This window comes from Miniopterus schreibersii (genome assembly GCF_964146895.1).
Source record: "Miniopterus schreibersii genome assembly, chromosome: 9".
Lineage (NCBI taxonomy): Eukaryota > Metazoa > Chordata > Mammalia > Chiroptera > Miniopteridae > Miniopterus > Miniopterus schreibersii.
The window spans coordinates 26,079,387-26,101,786 of record NC_138118.1 but is presented as its reverse complement, the minus strand read 5'-3'; the positions used below and the strand labels follow the sequence as shown (position 1 = coordinate 26,101,786).

General features: G+C 37.0%; 1 pseudogene across 1 annotated transcript; it reads right to left on the bottom strand.

The window, feature by feature from the left end:
* Positions 1-5,519: 5,519 nt before the first annotated feature.
* On the bottom strand, positions 5,520-7,184 carry LOC308562064 (60 kDa heat shock protein, mitochondrial pseudogene; annotated as a pseudogene). The gene has a single exon. The product of its transcript is annotated as a 60 kDa heat shock protein, mitochondrial pseudogene (transcript).
* Positions 7,185-22,400: the final 15,216 nt, after the last annotated feature.

The window sequence follows — 22,400 nt, the reverse complement described above, 5'->3', positions numbered from 1 at the left end:
CTGTGTCCACGGGTTATGCTTATAAACATCTAAGTTCTTTGATTAATCTCTCCCTGTCCACTCTCCCCTCCCCACCTTCCCTCTGAGATCCCTAAGTCTGTTCCGTGCTTCTATGCCTCTGGATCCATTTTGTTCATCAGTTAAATTTGTTTATTATATTTCACATATAATTGAGATCATGTGGTAGCTGTCTTTCTCTGACTGGCTTATGATTCACCAAATCTTTTAAAGCAAATGTGATACACTTACAAAAATCAATCACATACAATGTTACAAAACTAGTCTCAACAGAAAAACTAAGAACTGTCTTTTATAAACCTCATTTTCAGGTCAAAATTCAATAAGCTAATTTTTCCAAGGACATGCTTGGAGATTTAAAAATGTTTCTAAATAATTCACTGATTAAAGAATAGTTCATAGATATTAGAAAATATTTTGAATGGAATAACAAATACTATGACATAACTTATGAGATGTAGCTAACATGATATTTAGATGAAAACTTTAGATTTAAATGCATATATTATAAAAGAAGAATTATGTTAAGTAATGATCTCTATCGGTGTCCTCAAATTAGTAAAAGAATGACAGAATTAACTCAGAGAAAGCAGAAGGAAAGGAATATAAACTAATGAAATAGAAAACATGGGTTAATTAGAAAGGTTCAGCAAAAGCAAATGCTAGTTCTGTAAAAAGATTATAAAATAGACAAGTCTATTTCAAGATGGACCTCCCCCCCAAAAGACAAAAGCATATGCTATTTTGGAAAAAAGGGGAGATAATATCAGATTCAGCAAGATTTTTAAAATAGAGAACTAGAACTATTTTTTAAAACTTTTTAATCCTCACCCAAGGATATGTTTTTATTGATTTTTGAGAGGGGGGAGAAACATCGATGTGAGAGCAAAACATGGATCAGTTGTCTCCTGCAGGTGCCCCAACTGAAACCACATCCTAGGTATGTGCCCTGACCTGGAGTCAAACCTGCAACTTTGTGGTGTATGGAATGACAATACAACTAACGGAGCCACAACTCACATTTTCAAAACGATGTTATTGATTTTTACAGAGAAAAGAAGGGAGAGAAAGATAGAAACATCGGTGTGAGAGGTGAAACATTGATTGGCTGCCTCTTGCACACCCCCTACTGGGGATCAAGCCCACAACCCAGGCATATGCAGTGACCCGGAATCAAACTGGCAACCCTTCAGTGCACAGGATGACACCCAACCAACTGAGCCACACCAGCCAAGGCTACAACTCATTTTTATGAGGCAACTGTAACCTTGATAACAAAACTAGTTGGGAGCAATACAAGAAAGGAACTAATGTTAATATCACTTATGAATATAGATGTAAATAGCATAAATAAAATATTAATGTGTGTCTGTAAATCATAACCAATAAATGCAAGAATACTTCAATATTTTAGAGAACTGTCAATGTAATTAACCACATTAACACATGAAATGGAAAATACAGGATTATCACAAAATAAGCAGAATTTTTTTTTTATAAAATTCAACAGTTGACATGAATTATATTGAATAAAGCTTTTTTATACAAGAGCAGTAGGAGAAAATTTTTTTAACTAATTGAAAAGAATCTACTAGACCTACAGCAAATATATCATATTTAATAATGAAATAGTAGTAATCCCCAAAGTAACAAAACAAGAACATCTATTTTCACTATTATTAACCATGAGACTGAAGTCTAAAATGTTCTGATAAGATAAGAAAATAAGAAGTATAGGGCCCAGCTGGGTGTGGCTCAGCGGTTGAGCATCGACCTAGGATCCAGGAGATCAGGGCTCGATTCCCAGTCAGGGCACATGCCCGGGTTGCGGGCTGCAGCCAATCAATGACTTTCTCATCATTGATGTTTCTGTCTGTCTGTCTCTCCCTCTCCTTTCCTCTCTCTGAAATCAATAAAGATATATTTTTTTAAAAAAAGGTATAGGAAATGGAAAAAAAGAGATGAAATTTTCATTATTTGCGGATCTACATAAAAAATCTAAGACTATCAATGGAAAAAACTATTAGAATGAATATGACAGTTAAGCAATTTGGACTCTTATCTAAATTCATGACCAAATACAGAATTAACTTATATTTCTAAGTCAGCAAAAAAACAAATTAAAATGTAATACTAATTACTATTATGCTACTAGACATATTATGAAGTCCTAGTATTTACAACAGTGTGGTATTGGCCATAAACAGATAAATAGAATAGCACACGAAAGTCAGATCCTTAAGATCATTAAAAATTAGGCATGAAAATACGCAGCATTTGAAATCAAGAAAAACATTATAGATTGTTGAATAATTGTACTGTGAAAACTGTTTCACTATAAGGAAAGAGATGCTGTTAGACTCCTATTTCACATTGTGTACAAAAACAATTATCAGTTATATTAAAGACTAAAATATGGAAAAACTAAAACAGAAGAAAATATAGGTAGATTTTTAAATGGTAGTGAAGAACACCATAGACAAAAGACAAGCAATAGGTAGGAGATAGTCCAGCATGTTACAGTTAAAGAATTAGTATTTCAAATATTTAAAGGGCTATAAGTCAAGAAAAAGATAGCCTAGTAGAAAAATAGGGAAATGATAATAAAAAAACAACTTATAGGGAGAAAAAATGGCCCATAGACATAAACAGGTGCTCAATTTCACTAGTTATCAGAGAAGTACAAAATAAAATAAAAACAATTCTATTGAATCCATCAGATAAGAGAAAATATATGTCAGTTCATATTAAGCACTAGTAAGGCTGTGGGGTAATGAACACTCATGCATTGCTGATAGGTCTGTAAATTAATATAGGCTCCTTGAAGAGCAGGATAGCAGTGATTCAGTCAGGCTGTTACCTGGAAAAAGATGGCAGGATAATTCAAGGAGTTTGATTTATAAAGAGACTATTTTTGAAGGTGTGGGCAAAGGAGCTATTACCCAGCCCCCAACAAACTGGAAGGGACAGAGGGACAGAGTAAAGGTTCCTGGGACCCAGAAGAAACAAATCTTGTAGAGGTTGTCTTGAGAGGAGGCGTGTCCTTCATTTGAGGAACACATGTATCAATCTTGCAGAGAGTAGAGCACGGGAATACCTGGATCTCAGGCTCCCTCAGATATTCTGTTGGGGCTCCCTATTGGATACATCCTCTCAGGAGCTGCAGGATCCATTGATCTAGTTCATAATTTCAGCTTCCCAGGGAGTAGTTGGGTGGAGAGGGGATCTTGAGGGGGGGGGGGGGGGGTAGGTGCACAAACAGAAATATCTCACACATCAATAGTTAATGAAATTGAAAATATTTGTGTCCTACAACTAGCTATTCCATTGCTAAATATAAAGAAAATTTGTCACATGTACACACGGACAAAAGTACAAGTATGTACAGTGCAATATTATTGAGGAGAATAAGTCAGAAATAACTCAACATTTTATCAGTGGGAAAACAGGCAGGTAAAATGTGGGATGGACATATGACAGAATATTATAGATTAGTTAAAAGGAATTAGTTACCTCTTTACTTTTTAACCTGAATGCATCTGAAAACAGTGTTGAAGGGAAAGAGCAAATTGCAAAATGAGGCAATAGAACTCTATACTAGTTGGGAATGCCTCTGGCACCATAAGCAGAAAACCCAAGCATAGTGGTTTAAATGAAACAGGGGTTTGTTTTTCTCATATGGTAGAGTTAGACAATCCAGAGCTGGTGCAGCTGCTCCAAGATATATACAAGCAGGGTTCTTTCACTGTTCTTCATGTATAGTTCCATCTATGGTTTTCATGTATTTGTAGCAACCCCCTTCTGTGATTAAAATTGAATTACTTCAGGTTATTTAGCAATTCAGTTAACACTGACTTTCCATCCCTAACTTTAGTACTAGTTCTAGTGTACATGCCGTAGATAAATATTTTTTAAAACCAGAGGAATTTAATGAATAAAAAGCTGAGAAAATGTGTACCTGCCAGATGGATAAACTCTGGTGCTCCACATGTTGTGTAAAACATTTCAGGGAGATGAGGTCCTCTCTGTGACTTGAGGAGGTGAGAGTGTATTAGGGAGGTTATCAGCAGAGAGTCTGACCAAGATTGAGTCACACACCTCCTAACACCACCACCAGTCTTCTTCTATGGAACAATTAGAATGCAAACTCTAGCTTTCTGCACTACCACATGCGTGTTTAATAAGTCTGACTTTATAGACAAGTGGTTTCTGCTTCTAACCTGTGGCTGATTGCACATCTCTGCATTTGAGTGTGGTACATACAAGCTGTTAAAAAGGGAGAGGAAAAATAGAGGGAGCCTTATCAAATATTTATTGTCTGCTTGACCTGGTAACTCTTCTTACCTTAGGGATTGTGAATACATCTGTTTCAGGTTAGAGAATTTAAGTATTTTTGTGTCATTACACAATAGAAAATATTACCCTTAAAATACAGTCCTGGCAATTAGAAACATCTGACTTTTTTCTCATGTAGAGTATCATTTTTGGTGCAAGGCACTGTAATACATGTTTTATGATGAATAACAACAATAAAAATTATATACTGGCTACAATTTATTCAGTGTATGCCACATACAAGACATTGTAGAAAACTTTTTATGCCTTAGTTCACTTAATCCTTGTAACAACCTTATAGATTTGATTAAATTTATTCATTAGAACATTGGTTTTGTTGGACTAACTAAATAACTGGCATACAGTAAATGCCCCATTAAAGATAATTATTTGTAGTATGATTATCATTGTTATTTTCATATTATAGATGAAGAGGCAGAGTGTGCTTAGGTCTAAAATCTGCACAGCTAATAAATGGCAGAACTAAAATTAGATCTTAGGTCTGTCTGGCCACGAGTCTGCATTAATTATAAAACTCTATAACCATTTCTAAGTCATTGCATTTAACACTCTAACTAAAACCCAATCTCAGGATGATTTTTATCTTTCAGATTAGGATACTTAATTAGGATACTAATTAAGTTTCAGAGAAAATTATTATTAATAATAATCATATATTTCAAGACTTTTGTTTTTTAACTTTAACCAAATTTTTATTACACAAAGGTCATGTAATTAGATATTTCTCTACTTTGTACACAATTATTCTTACTCTCCACAGAGAGGCTGCTTCTTAACTTCTCATTCAGTGATGGCAAGCACTAAAATCCTGATTTTAACAAAATAGTAGTAAAAATGTTTCAGTGGTTTAAGTTGAAAGCAGTACATTGGTACATGACTCTTGCAGTTATCAGGAATGTACAAATGTATTTTTATTCAAAAATACAAAATAAATTATCTGTAGGCATGGACAATAACAGCAATAAACCATTGTATGTTGTCAACTGAAACCAGTAACTGATGGTTGTGGTGATTTTCTTGAACACCAGGCAGCCTTTTCTTCAGTCATCTCCTTCACTTGACTTCTCTGAAGTTATAGGTGAGGAGCACTGCCTTGGGCTTCCTCTCACAGTTCTCATTAATAATGGTAAAGCACTATTCTAGGATTAGAACATGCCACCTCCCATACCACCTCCCATTCCACCCATCCTGCCTATCCCAGAGTCTTTCTCTTCTTTAGAAATTTCTGTGACTACAACTTCTGCTGTTGTTAACACAGAGGCTACTCCAGCAGCATACAATAAAGCAGTTCTTAAAACCTTAGTCAGATCAATGATTCCTTTATCCACCATATTCACAAAATCTCCAAGCACAGCATCATAACCAACTTCTGAGGAACTTTGCATAATTTTCTCAACTATCAATAATCTCTCAACACCTGCATTCTTAGCAATGGTCACTGCAAGAATTTTGTGTGCTTTTAAAATAATTTCTATACCAATTTTTTAATCTTCATTAGCTGGAGTTAATGAGTCCAAGGCTGGAATGCACTGCAGCTGGGCACAACCCCTCCCAGAACAACGCCTTTCTCAACAGCAGCTTGTGTAGCATTGAGGGCATCTGTTACTCTGTCTTTTCATTCACTTCCACATCACTTGTCTCACCAACCTTCAGCAGAGCTACTCCATGTGAGAGTTTTGCCAGACATTAATTTAGTTTTATCTTTTTAATAGTCACTAATTGCGATATCTAATTGCTTGATGATTTTCTAAATACGTTTTTAAATTTAGAGCCTTGTCACCTTTTCCTTTCAAGACCATGGCATCATCTTTGGTCACAATGACCTCTCCAACTTTTCCTGTCATGAGGCTGAACATCTTCAAGATCTAGAATCAATCCTTCTTCTCCAAACACTGCACCACCAGTAGCAATAGCCATGTCTTTAAGCTGGTTCTTTCTATTTTCACCAAAATCTGGAGCTTTGACTGTTACAACCTGAAGATCAACTGTTAGCCTATTCAAAATGAGTGTACTTAGAGCTTCTCCATCAACATCTCCAGCAATTATGACCAAGGGCTTACCGTGAGCAATGGCAATTTCAAGAGTACGTACAATGGACTCAACACTAGAAATTTTCTTTTCACTCAATAGAACATAGGCATCTTGGAATCCACATTTCTGTATTAATAAAGTATGGATAAACATAACCTTGATCAAACTTCATGCTTTCAATAATTTCTAATTCATCATTCAGTGTTTTTCCATCCTTTATTGTGATGAGCCCTTTCTTCCCTTTTCATTGCATCAAAAATTATGTTGCCAATTTCTTTGTCTCCATGTGCAGAAAATATAGCAACCTGAGTTATTTTTTCAGGGGTTGTCATAGGTTTAGACTGCTTCTTAACACCACACCTCTCCTGATTTCCACTGGATTAGCACCTTTAATCTTCTCAAAGCCTTCCTTGGCAATAGAGTGTGCTAGAACAGTAGCAGTGGTGGTACCATCCCCAGCCTCTTCATTTGTATTGTTGGCAACATCTTGAACGAGTTTAGCACCAATATTTTTATATTTACCTTTTAAGTCAATGGATTTTGCAATGGTCACACCATCTTTTGTTACTTTGGGACTTCCCTAGCTCTGTTCAATAATCACGGTTTTTCCCTTTGGCCACCTAGTAATGGCTACAGTATCAGCTAAAAGGTCTACACCTTGAAGCATCAAGGCTCAGGCATCTGCACCAAATTTTATATCTTTGGCGTAAGCCTGAGATGAGGACTGGTGCCCTGGACACTGGCCTAATCCGGCGAAGGACTTTGTATAATTGAAACATATTTGTGGGTCAGCAGCAGGGCATGTGAGCAATGAGGCAGGCCATCAGTGGTGAGTGAGGGCTATTTTGTGTCTCTTAAAGGGCTGCTGGTAAGGGACAGAGGTAGCTTCCCTGAGAAGCAAGTACAGAGATTAAGATTAGCATGCGGGATAATTATTAAGGAGTGCTCTGGATAGCAACACCTGTGCAAGGAAACGGAAGGAAGCAGGATTGGGCAGGGGGAGAAGATGGGCTGTGATACACTGTCAGTGAAGGCCTCAGCCAGTCCCACCAGGAGCTCTGAAGCAGGATGGTCTTCCAGAGTTATTGTGCGTTGGGAGAATGGCCCCTAAAATTGGGACCTTTAAATTCCTATATTAATTAGTCATTACTGGGAATAGGATATGATTTTGGGAAAGCAGCTTTCTTTAGTAGAGAAATTGCACGAAGAGTGCTGTCTGATAGGTGCACTTCCAGCAGCCGGGGGAATAAGTTCTTTATTCCTGAAGGGAGATCTGGGAGCCACATCACAGCATCCACTTCAGGATACAAAACCTTACTAAGAAGAAAATTCACAATTTTTCTTTCATTCTGTGATGCCATTCCTTTTATATTTTATCTAGAAACTGATTTATGGACTTTGCATAATAACTAATCTTTCATTTCCACATTTTAAATTCACTCTTGGTAAGCCAAGCTAACCATGAGTTCTATTGTAATATTGCCACCAACATGACAATTAATTGAAATATTACCACTAACACAATGGTTAATTGTAATAGTACCACTAACTGGATAGCAACAGTATTACTGAAAAAAGTTCTAGGTGTCTTATTTTAACACCTTACATTGGGGGCAGGAGAAATTGTACATATGCAACTCCAAAAATTGGTTTAACACTAGTAAACCTTGAATCCATGATAAGTAGTTTACTTTAAATCTTGTCTAAATTTCTTCTAAAAGATTTTGCACATTAGGAACTTTGTCAGTTTTCCTTTTGTAGCTGTCTTTTTGTAGAAGGCATTGGTTGAGGTTGAGTCCTATTCCCACAAGGAAAGATAAGTGACTATCTCAGCACTCTCAACTGTAGAAAAAATTTTAAACTGCTCAACCACACCCTGACCTATGAAAGTCTTAAAAGTGGTTTCACCAAAAAAAACCAAACACAACCCCACCTCCCTGTCAGGAATCCCATTTCCTTTCTTAACAGTAGCCAAAATATTTAGGTTTTCTAATCTCAAATAAAATAAATAATGTATGGGTATAGTCTCTTAAGTACAGGGTTTGGCAAAAGTAGGTTTATGGTTGTGAGTGCACAAGACACAGTCTATTCTTGCATTATTATTTATTAATTATTGTGTTATATATTTGTATTACAAACATAAACTTACTTTTGCTCACTCCTATATACTAAGCACTTAGTAACTGTTTTTTAAATGTATCTTAATTGTTGAAAGTATTACAGATGTCCCTTTTTCCCCCCACTAACCCCCTCTAGCCTGCATCCACCCCCAGACCTTCCCCATACTATCGTCTGTGCCCATGGGTTATGCATATATGCACGAGTTCTTTGTTGAATCTCTCCCCACCCACTCCCCCACCTCACCTTCCCTCTGAGATTTGTCAGTCTGTTCCATGCTTCTATGTCTCTGGATCTATTTTGATCACCAATTTATTTTGTTCATTATATTCCACATATGAGAGATCATGCTATACTTGTCTTTCTCTGACTGGCTTATTTTGCTTAGCATACTAGTCTCCAGTTCCATCCATGCTGTCACAAAGGGTAAGATATCCTTATTTTTACAGCTGCATAGTATTCCATGGTGTAAATTACCACAGCTTTTTTATTTACCATCTACTGATGGGCATTTGGGCTGTTTTCAGATCTTAGCTACTGTAAATTGCGCAGCTATGAACATAGGGTTGAGTATATTCTTTCTGATTGGTGATTCGGGTTCCTTAGGATAGATTCCTAGAAGTGGGATCACTGGGTCAAATGGCAGTTCCATACTTAAATTTTTGAGGAAACCCCATACTGTTTTCCACAGCGGCTGCAACAGTCTGCATTCCCACCAGCAGTGTACTAGGGTGCCCTTTTCTCCACATCCTCACCAGCACTTGTTGATTTGCTGATGGTGACCATTCCAACAGGTGTGAAGTGATACCTCATTGTGGTTTTAATTTGTATCTCTCTGATGATTAGTGATTTGAGCATTTTTTAATACGTCTCTTGGCCATCTGTATGTCCACTTTGGAGTAGTGTCTATTTGTGTTCTTTGTCCATTTTTTAATTGGATTGTTTGTCTTCCTTTTGTTAAGTTGTATGAATTCCTTATATATTTTGGATATTAACCCCTTATCAGATGTACCATTGGCAAATATGTTCTCCTATACAGTGGGCTCCCTTTTTGTTTTGTTGATGGTTTCTTTTGCTATGCAGAAGCTATTTTTAAAAAATACATTTTTATTGATTTCAGAGAGAGGAAGAGAAAGGGAGAAAGACAAAAACCTCAATGATGAGAGTCATTGATCAACTCCCTCCTGCACCCTCCCCACTGAGGATCAAGTAACCAGGGCATGTGCCCTGATGGGATCGATCCTCAATCTCCTACATCATCGGTTGATGCTCAACAGCTGATCAACGCTGGCAGGGCATGTGCACAAGCTTCGAATTTTGATATAGTCCCATTTGTTTATCTTCTTCTTTGTTTTCTTTGCCCTAAGAGATGATGTATTGGCAAACTATTGCTATGAGAGATGTCTGAGATTTTGCTGCCTATGTTTTCTCCAAGGATTTTTATGGTTTCATGACTTAAAGTCTTTGATCCATTTTGAATTTATTCTTGTGTATGGTGTAAGTTGGTGGTCTAGTTTCATGTTTTTGCATGTACCTGTCCAATTTTTCACAACACCATTTATTGAAAAGACTGTCTTTACCCCATTGTATATTCTTGTCTCCTTTGTCAAATATTAATTAAGCGTAATGGCTTGGGTCGATTTCTGGGTTCTCTGTCCTGTTCCATTGATCTATATGCCTGTTCTTGTGCCAGTACCAGACTGTTTTGATTACAGTGGCTTTGTAGTGTAACTTGATATCTGTATTGTGATCCCTCCAACTTTGTTCTTCTTTCCCAAGATTGCTGAGGCTATTTGGGGTTTTTTTTGGTTCCATATAAATTTTTGGAGTATTTGGTCTAGATCTGTGAAATATGCCATTGGTATTTTAATTGGGATTGTATTGACCTCTAGATCGCTTTGGGTAGTATGGACATTTTAATAATGTTAATTCTTTCAATCCATGAACACAATATATTCTTCCACTTGTTTATATCTTCCTCCATCTCTTTTTTCAATGTCCTGTAGTTTTCCAAGTACAGGTTTTTTACCTCCCTGGTTAAGTTTATTAATTATCTTAAAGTTTTTTGTTGCAATGGTAAATGAGATTGTTTATTTAGCTTCTCTTTCTTACCGGTGTATAAAAATGCCATTGATTTCTGGGTGTTAATTTTATATCCTGCTACAGTGCCGAATTCATTTATTAAATCTAGTAGTTTTTCGGTGGAGTCTTTAGGATTTTCTATGTACAATATCATGTCATCCGCAAATAATGACAGTTTTACTTCCTCCTTTCCAAATTGGATGCCTTTTATGTTTCCTTTTTGTCTAATTACTGTGGCTAAGACTTCTAGTACTATGTTGAATAGGAGTAATGAAAGCAGACACCCCTCTCTTGTTCCTGTTTTTAAGAGAAATGGTTTTAGTTTTTGACCATTGAGTATGATGTTGGCTTTAGGTTAGTCATATATGGCCTTTATTATGTTCAGGTATGATCCTTCTATCCCCACCTTGCTGAGAGTTTTTATCAAAAATGAGTGTTGAATTTTGTTGAATGCTTTTTCTGTGTCTATTGGTAGAATCGTATGATTTTTGTCTTTCGATTTGTTTATGTGATGTATCACACTTATTGATTTGCAAATATTGAACCAGTCTTGCATCCCTGGTATAAATTTCACTTGTTCAGGATGTATGATCTTTTTAATGTATTGCTGAATCCGATTTGCTACTATTTTGTTGAGGATTTTAAGATCTATTTTCATCAAGTATTTTGGCCTCTAATTCTCTCTCTAGTGTCATTATCTGGGTTTGGAATTAGGCTAATGCTGGCCTTATAAAAAAAGCTTGTAAGTGTTCCTTCCTCTTGGATTTTTTGGAATAGTTTGAGGAGGATAGGTGTTAGTTCTTCTTTGAATAATTGTTATAACTCCCCTGTGAAGCTGTCTTGTCTGGCCCAGGGCATTTGTCTGGAGTTTTTTTCTGTTACTACTTTAATTTTATTAGCTGTTATTGTGCCATTCAGGTTCTCTGATTCTTCCCAACTCAACTTTGGAAGATTATATTTTCCTAAGAATTTGTCATTTTTATTCAGGCTGTCCAGGTGTTTGCAAATAATTGTTCACGGCATTTTCCTACAATTTTTGTATTTCTGTTTTATCAGTTACTGCACCTCTTTTGTTTCTGACTTTATTTATTTGTGTCCTCTCTGTTTCTTAATGAGTCTGGCTAAAGTTGCATCAATCTTGTTTATCTTTTCAAAGTACCAGCTCTTGGTTTCATTGATCTTTTGTATTTTATTGAGTCTCTATGTCATTTATTTCCACTCTAATCTTTATTTTATTCTTCCTTCTACTTATCTGGGTTTTTATTGTTCTCTTTCTAAGTCTTAAGATGTAGGGTTAGTTTATTAAAAGTTTTTCTTGTTTTTTCATATAGGCCTGTAGTGTTATAAACTTCCCTCTCAGGATTGCTTTCTCTGTATATCATAGATTTGGGGTTGTTATGTGTTTATTTTCATTTGTTTCCAGGACTTTTTAATTTCTTCTCTGATCTCATTGGTAACCAATTCATTGTTTAGTGTCAATAGTGAAAAAAAATGGACATCAGTAACATTTTGAACAATAAAAAATAAATAAATAAATAATAAATAAATAAAAACATGCTATTTAATTACCATGTGTTTGAATGATTTGGGGTGTTTTTATTGTAGTTGATTTCTAGTTTCATGCCATTATGATCTGAGAAGATGCTTGATATGATTTCAATCTTCTTGAATGTGTAGTCACTTAGTTTGTATCCTAACATGTGGTCTAGCTTTGAGAATCTCTCATGTGCATTTGAGAAGAATGTATATTCTGCAGCTTTGATGTGAAAAGTTCTGTAAATGTCAATTAAATACATCTGAACTACTGTGTCATTTAGGGTCGCTGTTTCCATGTTGATTTTTTTTTTTAAATCTAAAAGCTCTATCTTGTGATGTCAGTGGGTGTTAAAGTCCCCTACTATGATTATATTGCTGCCAATCTCTCCCTTAAAGTCCTCCAGATGTATTTTTATATACTTGGGTGCTCCTATATTGGGTTCATATATGTTTACCAGGGTTATACACTCTTGTTGGATTGATCCTTTTAGTATTCTGTAGTTACCTTTATTGTCTCTTGCTATGGCCTTCAGTGTGAAGTCTACTTTGTCAGATATGAGTATTGCTACCATAGCTTTTTTTTTTTTTCATTTCCATTTTCATGAAAAATTATTTTCCATCCCTTCATTCTCATGCTGTGTGAGTCTTCTGAGATAGGTCTCTTGGAGACAGTCTACATTTGCGCCATGCTTTCTTATCCATTTAGCTACCCCCCATGCCTTTTGATTGGAGCATTTGATCCATTTAAGGTTATTATTGACAGCTGCTTTATGTATTGCCATTTTAATTCTTTATGCCTATGTTTCTCTCTCTCTATATATATTTCTACTTCTTATTACTGCAGCCCCTTTAACATTTTTTTGCCAAGCTGGTTTTGTGGTGATAAACTCCTTTAGCCTTTCGTTGTCTGGAAACCTCTTTATTTCACTGTCTATTTTGAATGATAGCCTTGCTGGATTGAGTCGTCTTGGTTTCAGATAGTTGTTTTGCATTACCTTGAATACTTCATGCCATTCCCTTCTGGCCTGTAGAGTTTCTGATGAGCAATCAGCTGACAGCCTTATGGGAGCTCCTTTGTAGGTAACAGATTGCTTTTCTCTTGCTGCCTTTAAAATTTTCTGTCTCGAATTTTTGGCATTTTAATTATGATGTGTCTGAGCATGGGCCTCTTTGGATTCTTCTTGGGAATCTCTGTGTCTCCTGAGTTTGTGTGAATTTTTTCTTCAGCAGGTTAGGGAAGTTTTCTGCCATTATTTCTTCAAACATGTTCTCTATCCTTTGCTTACTTTCTACAACTTCTGGTACTCCTATATGGTGAATACTGTTACATTTCATGTTGTCCCACAGCTCCCTTAGACTGTCCTCATGTTTTTAAATTGGTTTTTCTTTTTGTATTTCTGATTGATTTTTTTCTACCCTGTCTTCTAATTCACTGATCTGATCCTCAGCTTCCATTAATCTGCTGTTTATCCTTTCCAATGTATTATTTCTGCTATGTAATTCTTTTAAATATATATATGTATATATGTGTGTGTGTATATATATATATATATATATGCACACATATATATATATATATTGATTTCAGAGAGAGGAAGAGAGAGAGAGAGAAACATCAATGACTAGAGAGTTGTCATTGATTGGCTGCCTCCTGCACATCCCACTGGGGATTGAGACCTCAACCCAGGCATGTACCCTGACCAGGAATCGAACCACAATCTCCTGGATCCTAGGTTGATGCTCACCTGCTGATCCCTGCCCTGCCAGGGGTGCTATGTCATTCTTAATTTCCTTCATAGTTTCCACATCTTTTTTCATACACTGGAGCAACCTTACAGTCAGTATTCAGAACTATAGATCTGAGAGAATGCTCATCTCCATTTCATTTAGCTCTTCTTTTGGGTAATTCTTTTTATTTATTTACTTGGGGCTTGTTTTTTTCTTTTCCTATTTTGGCTGCCTATTTGGGCTTGTTTCTATATAGTAAATGGATCTGCTGGGACTCTCAGTCTTTTTGGAGGATCTCTGGTGCAGGCCAATATCAGATGCTCTGTCTGACTGGCCTTGAGTACTCTGTTTGGACCTTCTGACAATCCACATCTTGTGGCTCCCTCTGCTGAGGTTGGTTGTGTTTGGAAAGGACCAAGATGCACACCAAAGTCTGCTTTTCCATGCCCCAGTTCCAGGAGCAGATTAGGCGAAGACTCAAAGCACACAGTTATCCACCTATGCTTGCAGGCTAGTTAATCTGAGTCTCTTAATGAGCCTCAGGCTGTAGACCACAGCAAGCCACAAACTCCACAGGGTGGGGTGAGAGGTTTTCCAAAGGATGGGCAACTGCTTTCACCGAAGGCAAAAGCTGCCTGACTGACAAAGGTCTGCCTGAGAAAGATATTCTCTGTAGTATGAGGGAATGATTCAGCACAGGAATCCAGTTGCTGCCCTCTGAGCTCTAATCTGAAAGCCAGCACACCCTTGCATTCTCCTCATACAGCTCTAGTCCCCTTTGCCTCCCTCTGCTGGAGCCCAATGTGAGTGGCTACACATGAAAATTTCTGCCTAGGCTCTTTAAGAGTTTGCCTTCATTTCCAGTCACCTCTTCCTGGCTGACAGAAACCCTGCTGCTTTTCACAGCCAGACATTAATGTGGGCATCTTTCTCAGTTCTGATGCTCTGGGCTGGGGAGCTCAGATTGGGGTTTAGACCCCAGAGTTCTCAGTGGAAACCCCCACAGCTGAGATATCCCTCAGGAACTTCAGCCGCTGCCTGTTGGAGACCAGCCAGCCTTCTTGTGTCTCTGTACTTCATACCAGTCTCTATGAGGTCTCCACTTTTTGTCCTTGGTTATGAGGGTGCTTTCCAACTAGTCTTCAGTTGATATTCAGTATGGTTTTTCTATATTATAGTTATAATTCCAGTTGTTCCTGAGTGTCAGTATAGCTTCCACTTAATCTGCCATCATATCACAGTAATTATTTAATGAGTTGAAATGTTATTACTAGAAAGTTTCCCAAAACATTAGAAAATATTGGCACTAACTGAACATTAAGAACAGTTCTCTCCCAGCCGGGTGTGGCTTAGCAGTTGAGCATCAACTTAGGATCCAGATCACGGTTCGATTCCCGGTCAGGGCACATGCCCGGGCTGCAGGCAGCCGATCAGTGACGACTCTCTCATCATTGATGTTTCTATCTCTCTATCCCTCTCCTTTCGTCTCTCTGAAATCAATAAAGATATATTAAAAAAACAAAAGAACAGTTCTCTTGTTAGATCTCCGAATGTGAAAGCAAAGACAAAACCACATAATGAGGGATAAACTTGTCTAGCAAGCACTGATGCTCTTACATAAAGCTCCTAAGGTTTTGTTCCAGTTTCAGAATTCCAAATTGGATCCATTTCTGAAGATGGCATTATTCTGATTGATTAAGTCTTAGAGATAATGTATTTTTCAGAAGAGGATGTGCAAGTTATTGACAGCAAGGCTAGAACCTAGCTACCTTCTGCTCTATCTGTCAGCAGAGAGGTGAAGGGCAGATTAGGGATAGAGAGGGAAAAGATTCATGTAACAGTAGACACAAACTTCAAACTGAAAATAAGATAATTAAAGTGTTAGAAAGATTCCAAGAAGGAAGAAAATTCATGGAAACAATTATGAAAGATCAGTTGAGAATAAAATGGTGAATAATACTGTCTTATTGAGATAAGTCCAGAGATGGTGTGTCTCCTGAAAATGTCCTTATTTTATTTACTCCTGCCAAAAAATGTTATACAGTAATAAAAATGTTCATTTTGTTTAGAATTTTCATATGATTATATAACCTTACAGGTAGAGAAATATAATAGAGCACTGCTCAAATGTTTTAGAATTAGTGTTTCTAATAACTAACAAATGTGTCATATAAATCCAGTATAATATTTTTATTGGCACTTGAAATAAATGCATTACTCACTAGTAGATGTGCCAAAAGGAAAATCCCCACCCTATTTCCACCCCATAAAGCTACAAATGATTATTTATTAAGTAGTGACAGAATGACTTGTACTGCAAAACAGAAGTCATCATGGTTATCTGTGTTCTAAATTATTAACTTTTGCTGTGTTAAGATTAAAAAAAGGTTGGCAATATAAAATAATCCCATAAAAAAACCTCAGTTTTGATCTGGTGCTTAAAATTGTAGCTGGGTTAATTTTTGAATGATATCTTTTTATACTTATAAATATCCTATTTTCCATATTTAATAAATAGAAATAATTAAAATTAAGTGTCAGCTGAAACACCTTCCACATAAAAGCTTTCAAAATTAAGAGTGTAGCCTTGCTTTACCCATCATTTATTTAGTCCTAATATACCCTGGTCTAACCTAGGTGGTTTTTGCCTTTTGTTTCTAATAGACATTAGTTAATCTTAGAATTTCAACATCCTATGATATTAAGCTTGAGCTAGGTAATGCTTACATGAAAAGTATTTACCTAATGATTCTAGTTTTAAAAAAGTCTTGCACTGTTCTGGACCAAGCACTACACTAAGCACATAGCATCTACCCTAGACATATTGGTTAAGGAGTTTCACTGCCAGAATGAAAGTGTGAGGAACTCCATGAATTACTATCTAGAGAAACAAGCAAAGTTAGAGACTCGTATAAAAATAAAACTTTTGAGGAGTGATGTCAGAAGAATGGCAGTGGGAGAGATCCCCTTGGCCTCTCCTCCCGAAATTTCAACAACTTAACCAACTATAATTCAATAAAGAATTCCATGGTGAGAGACAAGAGCACTGAAACATCTAAAGGTGGGCAACTGTTAATAAGCAGGAAGACAAGAAGGAAAGAAAGCTCAGACAGCCCTCAGACTCAGCCCTGAAGCTGAGAGCTTGGGAAGCAGCTGGAAGGGGGGGGGGGTACACTTCCTTCAGCCAGTCAGAAGGAACAGAGAGATGCAGGGGGCAGTTCACCAGGGTGAACAGAGCCAGCAGTGACTGAGCCAGCAGACACCTAACTGAGTGCAGGATTCAGCCATATGAATATCCACTGTCAGGCAGTGATGTTTCTGACAAAGAAATGGAACCACAGAGCCCTGTTCTTACCCCTGGACTCCCAAACTCACCTCTCATTGCCCTCAGTGTTGGGACAAGGAGCATATTATCTGTAAACCAAGAGCTACTGCAGTAGAACCACTGCTACCCTCTGTGACTGATCCCTAGGATTAGTGCTTGAGGTGGGACCCCATGGAGCTCAGGGTTACCATTACAGTGAGGGCAAGACAAACCCCACCCACAAGCCTCGAGGTTATACAGTCTTTCAGAAGCCATGGAGGTCAAGTCTGGGAGATCAAACAGGTAAAAAAATCTTGTGATTCAGTGCCATCTACTGGAAAATAGTAGAAAGATCTCTTCAGAGAATGCTGCTATAGAACTATTAATGCCTAGACAAAGAAGAGTAGCAAATACCATAAACAACCATGATAATGAGGATGATCAAAAAGAAAATGAAAAATTCCCAGAAAGCAAGCTGGAACATATGGAAATATGTGATATAAATGAGAGAGATTTCAAGATTGCAGTTCTGAAAATACTCAATGAGATGCGAGGAAATAAAGAAGTCAATTCAGTGCACACTGAAAACAAATCAAGGAACAAAACAAGTACGTTACCAAAGAGATTGAAATTTTAAAAAAGAGGCAGTCAGAAATTCTGGAAATGAAGCATGCAATTAAGGAAATTAGGAATGAGCTACTGAGCATAGAAAACAAACCCAACCAGATGGAGGAAAGAATTAGTGATATCAAAGATAGGAATCCAGAAATGACACAGAGAGAAAAGGACACCTAAGCATAAAGAAAAGTGAAAGAGCTCTACAAGAAATATCTGACTCCATCAGAAAAAGCAATATTAAAATAATAGTATTTCTGGAAGAAGAAGAGAGGGAGAATGGAACAGAGAGTTTATTCAAACAAATAGTGGATGGGAACTTCCCAACCTTATAGAAAGAACTAGATCCTCAAATACAAGAAGCAAACAGAACACCTAGTTACCTCAATCCAAAGAGGCCTTCTCCAGGGCACATTGTATTAAAATTGTCAAAAATTAATGACAAAGAAAAAAATTCTCAAAGCAGCCAAGGAAAAGAAAGAAGTGACCTACAAAGGAAAACCCATCAGAATTTTATCTGACTTCTCAGCAGAAACTCTACAAGCCAGAAGAGAGTGGAACCAAATATTCAAATTAATGAAAGAGAGAAACTACCAGCCATGAATAATATATCCAGAAAAATTATCCTTTAAATATGAAGAAGAAATAAAGATGTTCCAAGACATACAGAAGCTGAGATATTTTATCACCAGAAAACCTTCACTGCAGAAAATATTCAAGGGAGTTATTCTACCTGAAACAAGGAACAAAAGGTAACAACATTCAAGGAAAGTCACCAAAAAATGTATAGCATAAGTGGATAATTTGTGACAGCAAAAACATAAAGGGGAGGGGGTAAAGTTCTGAACTGGCAAAGGAGGATGAACATCAGGTGCATGCAAAAGAAAAACAACTATTGTATATATACAACTTTATTTTTAAAAAATCTAGTGGTAACCATACACAAAAATCCCCAAACTGGACACATAGCTTAAAAAAGAGGGCACAGAGGAAAGAAGTGTGGGATACCACCAAACAAAAATAGCAGGCAGAAGGTCAAAGGAAAATAATCAATGGATACACAGAGCCACCAGAAAGCAGAAGATAAAATGCCTATAGGAAATCCTCATACATCAATAATTATCCTAAATGTAAGTGGTCTGAATTCACCAAGAAAGAAGCACAGCATAGCAGAGTGGATCAAAAAACAAAATCCAACCATATGCTACAGTACTACAAGAGACACATCTAAGTTGCAAAGACAAAGTAAAAGGATGGAAAATTATTCTCCAAGCAAATAACATCCACTGAAAACCAGGTGTAGCCATACTTATATCTGAAAAAATAGATTTCAAGATAACAAAGATAACAAGAAACAAAGATAGACACTTTATAATGATAAAAGGGACACTACATCAAGAAAACATAACACTTCTCAATATATATGCATCCAACCAGGGAGCACCAAAATATATAAAGCAATTACAGAACTAAAGGGAGAAACAGATCAAAACACAATCATAGTTGGAGACCTGAATACTCTATTGACAGCTCTGGACAGATCAACCAAACAGAAAATCAATAAAGAAATATCAGCTTAAATGAAATGCTAGACCAAATGGACATAATTGACATTTACAGAGCCTTTCATCCCAGAACATCAAATTATACATTCTTCTCTAGTGCACATGGAACATTCTCAAGGATAGACCATATGTTGAGGCACAGAACTAGCATCAACAAATTAAAAAATACTGAAATTACACCGAGCATGTTCTCTGACAACGATGCCTTGAAGTTAGAAATCAACTGCAAAAAGGAAGTGAAGAAACCCACAAACATGGAGATTAAACAATATACTACTAAAAAATGACTGGGTCAAAAAATAAATACATAAAAGATGTGATCAAAAGATATATAGAAACATGACATGAGAATGACACTAAAACATGTTAAAACTTTGGGGATGCAGCAAAAGCAATAATAAGAGGGAAGTTTATATCATTATAGATATATCTCAAGAAGTATGAGAAATCCCAAGTAAATAACCTAACATCACATCTTAAAGAATTAGAAAAAGAAGAACAAAAGCAACCTAAAATCAGCAGAAGAAAGGAAATCATGAAAATTAGAGCAGAATTGAAGGAAATAGAGAACAAAAAGACTATACAAAATTTTAATAAAATAGCAGGTTCTTTGAAAAGATTAATAAAATTGACAAACCCCTGGCTAGACTCAATAGGGATAAAGGGAAAAGACCCATATAAACAAAATCAGGAATGAGAGAGAAGAAGTCACCACAGACATCACAGATATACAAAGGATCATATTAGAACATTATGAAAGTCCATATGCCACCAAATTCAATAATTAGGAAGAAATGGATAAGTTTCTAGAAATATATAACCTTCCCTAGACTAAATCATGAAGAATTAGAAAACCTAAATAGACTGATCAGCTGCGAGGAAATTGAAACAACCATCAAAAATAAAAGTCCAGGACCAGATGGCTTCACCAGTGAATTTTACCAAATGTTCAAAGAAATTTAAAACCTATTCTTCTCTAACTCTTCCAAAAAACTGAAGAAGAGGCAATACTTCCTAACACATTTTATGAGGTCAATATAACACTGTATCAAATCCTGTCAGGGACAACACAAAAAAAGAAAACTACAGACCAGTATCTCTGATGAATGCAGATGCAAAAATCCTAAACAAAATACTAGCAAATCGAATACAGCATTATATCAAGAAAACAATACATTATGACCAAGTGGGGTTCATTCCAGGGGCACAAAGATGGTTCAATGTATGTAAATCAATCAATGTAATACACCACATTAACAAAAGAAATGATAAAAATAGTATGATCTTATCAATAGATGCAGAAAAAGCATTTGATAAAATACCCATTTATGATTAAGACATTCAATAAAATAGGAATGGAAGGAAAGTATCTCAACATAATAAAGGTCATATATGATAAACCCTGAGGTAGTATCATACTCAATGGTAAAAAACTGAAACATTTTCCTTTAAGGAACAAGACAAAGATGTCCACTCTCACCGCTCTTATTCAACATAGTTCTGGAAGTCCTAGTAAGACACTAAGGCATGAGAAAGAAATAAAAGGCATCAAAATAAGAAAACTTGGTGGCAGACTAAGTGGAAGCTACATTGACACTCTCCCAGTACCAAACTGGAATTACAACTAAAATACAGAAAAACCATCCTGAATAATCAGCTGCAACTGAAGACGAGCTGGAGAGCACCCTCATAACCAAGGAGGAAAAGTGGAGACCACATAGAGACTGGTAGGAAGTGTGGAGGCATGAGAGGGCTGGCTGGGGTTCCACAGGCAGCAGCTGAAGGTCTGGAGGGATATCTCAGCTGTGGGAGGTTCCCAAAGAGAACTCTGGGGCCTAACCCTCAAGCTGGGCTTCCCAGCCAAGAGCACCAGAACTGAGAAAGTTATCCACATAACATCTGGCTGTGAAAAGCAGCAGGGTTTCTGTCTGCCATGAAGAGATGGCTGGAAATACAGACACCCTCTTAAAGAGCCAACACACAAAGTTTCATGTGCAGCTAATCGCCTTGGGCTCCAGCAGTGGGAGGGCATGGTGCACTGGAGCTGTGTGAGGAGAGTCAAGTGTGGTAGGCTCTGGAGATAGAGCTCAGAGGGCACCCCTCTGGATTCCTGTGCTGAGTCTTCCTCCATACTGCAGAAACAGACAATTACCTTCCAAGCAGCTTTTGCCTGAGGGGGAAGCAAATGTCCTACCCTGCTGGAAAACATCTAACCTTACCCTGTGGAGTTTCTATAGCCTGAGGCTCATTAAGAGAATCAGATTAATCTGCCTGTAGGCAGAGGCAGACTTCAGAGTGCTTTGAGTCTTTGCCTGAACTGCTTCTGACCTCGGAAAATCATGCTTTAGTGTGCATCTTGGTCCTGTCCAAGTGCACCCAGCCCCAACAGAGGGGACCTCAAGCCATGGGTTGTTGGTAGCTCCAAACAGGGTACTCAAGGGCAATTACAAAAAGTGTCTGATATTGGCCTGCACCAGAGACCATCCAAAAAGACTGAGAGTTCTAGCAAGCCTACCTTATACATAGAAACAAACCCAAACAGGCAGCCAAAATGAGGAGACAAAAAATAAGCCCCAAATGAAAGAACAAGGGAAGTTTCTAGAAAAAGAGCTAAATGAAATGGAGATAATCTATCAGATATAGCATTCAGAATACTGATTGTAAGGGTGCTCAACAGCATGAAAAAAGATATGGAAACTATGAAGGATGACATAGCAGAAATAAAGAATACACTGGAAGGAACAAACAGCAGATTAGAGGAATCTGAGGATTGGATCAGTGAATTAGAAGACAGAGTAGAAAAAAATCACTCAATCATAGATCCAAAGAGAAAAAACAATTAAAAAACATGAGAACAGTCTAAGGGAGCTGTGAGACAACATGAAATGTAACAATATTCACATCACAGGAGTGCCAGAGGAGGTTGAAAGTACACAAAGGTTAGAGAACCTGTTTGAAAAAATAATGGCAGAAAATCTCCTTAACCTAGTGAAGGAAAAAGTCACACAAGGTCAGGAGGCACAGAGAGTCCAAAACAAGAAGAATCC